This window comes from Phascolarctos cinereus, unplaced genomic scaffold (assembly GCF_003287225.1).
Source record: "Phascolarctos cinereus isolate Bilbo 61053 unplaced genomic scaffold, phaCin_HiC Scaffold_726;HRSCAF=1367, whole genome shotgun sequence".
Taxonomy (NCBI): domain Eukaryota; kingdom Metazoa; phylum Chordata; class Mammalia; order Diprotodontia; family Phascolarctidae; genus Phascolarctos; species Phascolarctos cinereus.
Genome location: NW_027556098.1, coordinates 375,530,832 through 375,536,831, shown reverse-complemented (window position 1 = coordinate 375,536,831; position 6,000 = coordinate 375,530,832).

The following is a 6,000-nucleotide window of genomic DNA, read 5'->3' as shown; positions in this document are numbered from 1 at the left end:
TAGAAAAGGACAGGATGAAAAAGACCAGTGATGCCCACATTGCAAGGGTGGGAGCCACTCATGATGGAGTCGTTAGCGTCCCTCTTCACCTTATATAACCCAACTCACACAGGCATCCTGCTTCCTAGCCCATAAACTCCCCACAATAAAAACCATCTATATTTAGGGACTGCTGGACAAGCAATATCCCTTGGAACCTGTTCCATCTAACTCCCCCTGTAATAGGAATAAAGTGCACGGTTTGGATGCCTTGCTTTCCTAAGTCCTCTCCAGGACTCCTCTACTGACAGGGGACACATGGGCAATCCCCTTCTTTTATTTATTTATTTTTTAGGTTTTGGGGTTTTTTTTGTTTTTTGTTTTTGCTAGGCAATGGGGTTAAGTGACTTGCCCAGGGTCACACAGCTAGTGAGTGTCATGTGTCTGAGGCCGGACTTGAACTCATGTCCTCCTGACTCCAAGGCTGGTATTCTATCTACTGTGCCACCTAACTGCTCCCCTTCTTTTACTTTTTAAATGCATTTTTATTCTTTTTTTTCACCTTATTACTAAAAAAAATTAAGCATTTTTATACATAAAGTAGAAGTACATGAAACCACAAACTCTGTATGTAAAGTTTGTTTTTTCTTTTAAGTATATACTAAGGTCAACAGGTAGTTTCAAATCTGTCTTGGTCATCTGTGTTTCCTTCTGGCCTTTTCTGAGCGTCTAAAAAAGTACTTAAATGACCCTCTTTGCTTTAGGTTATTTATTTATTGCAACTTCACTGCTAACCCTCTTATCTCCTTCAAATATCTCTTCATCACCCTCACCCTTCCAAACTGGAACCAGAGAAAAACAAAACCCTTGTAGCAAATGTGCCTAGTCCAGCAAAACAAGTTCCCTCATTGGCCGTGTCCAAAAAGTCTCACTGTGCACTTTGAGTCTGTTTCTGCCGGGAGGTGTCTGTAGGATAAAATGCTTCATCATTGGTCCTCTGGAATGTGATTGGTCATTGCATTAACCACAGTTCTCAAGTCTTCTGACGTGTGTGTATGTCTCTATGTGTGTCTCTGTGTGTGTGTGTATGTATAAATAAATAAATATGGGTGTATGTGTTTGTATGTATATGTATACATACACATTTATTATCTATCCCTTCCATTCTCTCATTGAACAATTAAAAATAAATGAAAATAAAATCTATCCTCATAACATATATACAAGTTCACATATATGTAAATATATGCATACATGCACATATACATAGTACAATGCATCTATATAGATATGTAGTATACATATACATGTGTAGATGAATGGTGTGCGTGTGTACATATGGACATACACAAACATATGCATGTGGCTATGTGTGCAGTGTGCATATAGACAAGCGTGCATACGCACATGCATGTATTATATAGAGATAGGTATATATGTAATGTGTATATAACTATGTATATATCATATGTATAAATATGCATGCATGAGAATGTCTATATGTATATGCAAATATGCGGGTATATATACTAGGCAAGTCACTTAATACCTGGCTGCCTTGGTTTCCTCAATTACAAGGTGGGGGTAATAGCAGCACTAACCTTGAAGGACTGGTGTGAGGATCAAATGAGATAATATTAATAAAATGTTTAGCACAGTGCCTGGTACATAGTAGGCATTTAATAAATGTTTATTTGACTAAAAAAACTTTTTTTACATATGCGTCCTTTTCTTCCTTGACTCTTTGGGCTAAAGGCTAGTAATAGCATCACTGGGTTAAAGAGAGGTATAGTTTAGTGATTTGGGGAGCATCATTCCAAATTACTTTCCAGAATGGCTTGATCCATTCACAGCTCCGTAATAGTGAATCCCCGACTGGCCAAATAGCCGTTGGTCAGCCGACAGGCCCATTTCTCAGCAGGCCAGATCTCTTCAGAAATAAGGAATGACAGCAATGTTGTTTTAAGAACTATTTAAGACTATTGTGAAAATGGAATGGTTAATGACTTTACTAATCACCTTTATCTGCTTGGGCTCCCTTACTATCCAGAGGAGGTCAGACTGACCTGGGAATCAGAATCAGGAGGCAAACGGAGCCTCCCTTAAGCTTTGCAGGGTTAGCTTGCTGAACCTGGGAATCCCTCTGCTGTGCTGGAGACCTCAGAACTGACTTAAGCCGGTTCATACCAGCTCTAAATGGCAGAGCTAGCACAAGCATCCTAGTTGGGACCTTGGGGGCTTTTCGGCCTGACTCTCTTTTTTGTTCCACGTAGACATCTCATGATCTCTGTGAAATGGCTGCTCCTTGGGAAACGGAAACGGAACACAAGGAACTGTGGCACTATCTGATTGGGTATGAGAAATGAAAGAGGTAAGTTTCCACATAAGTAGATAAGAAATCAGCACAGACAGGCTAACTTCTCCGTCCAAGGGGGGAGTGATAACACAATTCTAGGCAGATAATATGTGTTAGGGGTGGGCCATATAAGGAAGATTGTAACCCAGAAGCATTAGGACCAGTCCTGATCCAGAAGGGAGGAGTTAGGCAGTTAACTAACTATAAAGCTTGCCCTGGCTTCTCTCACCTCGAGCATTTTCTGTCCTTTCAAGGAGGTACGCCGGCTTCTCTCGAATCGAAATGACGCACTTCAACCTCTTTAATAAAAAGTCTTTGAGATATCAGTCTTCGGAACTGAGTCTGGGGTCATCTTTATAACATTGGACCACGATACAGCCATTCCCACTCAGCATTGCGGGTTCTTTTTGTCCTTATAATCTGTGCAGCCTAACCCCCAAGGGGGCTCAGTTCCGACTGCAGCTCCACATCCATGCCCGCCAGCTTGAGAAAAATAAACACACGTATGACCTAATTCTGTTCATCTTTCTTAGACCCAACTCTGGAAGTTGACACTATTAGAAATACCCAAATTAACTATAAAGGACATATGAAGAGATAACGCTATCTGCATCCAGGGAAAGAATCAATATATAGAAAAATAGAAATATGTATATATATTATATATATATGTGTGTGTGTGTGTGTGTGTGTGTATGCATATATATGTATATACCTATTTGAGTCTCATGGTAGCCATTTCTAGAGCAAGGGTGGGGTAAATGTAAAAAGCTGCAGACTTGGAGTCACCTCCCCCAACTGATTGTCAAGGCTGGGAACAACGGATCCCTGAGTCAACATAATTTTCAGTACTATGAGCCTAGCACTGTAAGTGCTAGGAGTATAAAAAGAGACAAAAAGTCCCTGCCCTCAAGTAAACACAATCTAATGGGAGAGAGAACATGCAAACAATATATACAAAGCAATCTATGTAATAAGTTATATAATAAATAAGTATATCATAATTAACAGTGGGAAGGCACTGGAATTAAGAGGGGCTGGGGAAAACTTCCTGTAGAAGGTGGGATTTTAACTGGAACTTAAAGGAAGCCAGGGAAGGCAGTAGGGAGAGATAAGAAGGGAGAACATTCCAGGAATGAAGAACAGCCAGAGAGAATACCCGGAGGTGAGAGATGGAGTGTCTTGTTTGTGGAACAGCCAGGAGGAAAGTGTCACTGGATTGAAGAGTTCCTACCAGGGAGTAAGGTATAAGAAGACTTTGAATGCCAAGTAGAGCATTTTGCATTTTTCTTGGAGGTAATAGGGAGTCACTGGAGTTAATTGAGGAGGGGAGGTGACATGGTCACACCTCCACTTTAGGAAAAACACTTTAGTGGCTGAATGGTGGACAGATCCAAGTGGGTAGAGACTCAAGGCAGGCAGACCCACCAGTAGCTTTTACAATAATCCAGGTGTGAGGGGATGAGGGCCTGCACCCTCAAGATGCAGTGTCAGAAGAGAGGAGGGAGTATATTGGAGACTTGGCACAAAGGTGAAATGATAGGTCTCGGCAATAGCTTAGGTATAGGGGGTGAGAGGCTACCAGAAGTCCAGGATGACTGCCCCATTAAGAAGTTAAGTGACCTTCCTAGAGTCGCATAGTCAGCAGGTGTCTGGGTCAACACTTGAACCCAGGTCTCTGGCTTCAAAGCCGGCTCTATCTGGTACATCACACTTTCAGTTGCACTTACTACTCAGAAGAAAAAATAGTCCTTCAACTAATTTACTAATAATTAATTAGTAATTAATTTACTAATTTAATTCCCAATTTCCAAGGTCATAATGCCACCTCCTTTTCCTTGAAAAGTAGAATGTTTATGGTTGGAGAGTTCAGTAAGTAGGGCTTTCCAAGAGTAGAGAATGCATGAGCAGAGCATAAGGCAATAAGAGGAAGGTAATTGTAACTAGGGTAAATCAGTCAGGGGTCTGGCCTAGGGTGCCAAATTTAGGGGGTGATAACAGCACTTGCAGTTTTCTGGCAACAAATGAAATAGATACAACAGAGTTGAGCGAGTTGGACTGCCAGGAGTTAGCAAGAATAATTAGTTAAAACAGGAAGCTACTGGATAACCTGGCTGTAGGTGGCATCACCGGATCTGGAGTCAAGAGGACTACCTCAGACACTAGCAGTGTGACGGAGCAAGTTATTTAACTGCTAGCTCAGCCTCAATTTCCTCATCTGTAAAATGGGGATAATAATCAGATCTATCTCACAGGTTTGTCGCGAGGATAAAATAACTTAACATACAGTATAAGAATGAGATAGCATATGTAAAGTGATTTGCAAACCTTACAAGCCATATAAATGTTATCTATCATTCTTATAGCCAGGTCCCCAAAGCCAAATACCAGGAGAGCTCCTCCTCCACACACCCTGTTCCCTAGGGCCCTAGCAGCCCTGGGTCCTTCCTGGGTCTCCAGCCAAGAGGACTATGTCTTTGGATCTCTGCCCCCAGCTTTCCATGAGGGCTTCTCTCTCTCCCACTCGCCCAGCTCCCAGCTGAATTTTCCTAAAACGTAGGGCCTGAGGGCCTGCTTTGTGCTTCTTACTCTAGGCAGAGTTTCACAGAATGGTGAGGAGGCCAGTTTGGGGAGAGCAGAAATGTTCCTGTAGGGAACGATCCAAAGCAGCGTGTTGGAACTGAAGCCAGGACAAAGGAGCTTCCTCTTTGCAATGTAGTCCTATGTGCCAAACCACCTAAGAGGGGCCGACAGGGGGCCTTGGTAGAGCAGACTGTCCTGAGGCCCTGAAGGAGGCTCTGAGCCCTGCCTGGCCTGGGCGAGCCCAAGGGACCAGTTCTCACGTCTGCAGCTTTCCCTCCTTCATGTTGCTAGATTCCCCAGTCCGGGAGAACCATCCAGCTTTAGAACAATAAAGTACTAGGTAAGAGACCCCCTTACTCATCCCACTTTGTCTTTTGGCAGATGCAAAAACTGGGACCCAGAAAGGGACAGTAACTTACTCAGTCACACGCTCCTTCGATTCATTTGGAGCCTGTTTGAGAGCCTTCTATGAACCGGGTTGGGTTCTGGGGCTAGAATCCCAGAGGAAAAACAGTTCCTTCCCTCAAGGAGCTTATGTTTTACTAGGGAGTAATGGCATATAGACGAGCTTTCAAGTTTGGAATGTACTTTACCCACTTGTTCTCATTTAAACTTCACAACACTGTGAGGTTAAGTGCTGTACTAAATTAAGTATTAATTTTTTAATTTTTTAATCCTCATTTTAATCCTTTAATTAATTTTTTAATCCTCATTTTTCCTCATCTGTAAAATGAGGATTAAAAAAATAGGTTAAATGACGATGTCAGGAAGTATCTCAGGTAAGATTTGAACCTTGATCTTTTGGACTACAAGCCCAGCACTCTACCCACCAGGCCAGGACACCTGTCTTAGCACCATGGGTCAGTAAACAGCAAGTGGTACCCCCGATATATTTGAAGTCTTCCAGGGAATGGTATAATTGGAGACAACATGGAATAGTACTTTGAGTGCTGAGTTTGGAGTCAAGATCTGGCTTCAAATCCACCTCTGACACTCGCTACATGTGACACCCTAGGCAAGTTGTCTCTCTGGACCTTAATTTCCTCATCTGTAAAATGGGGTTAATGATAACTAGAACCTAC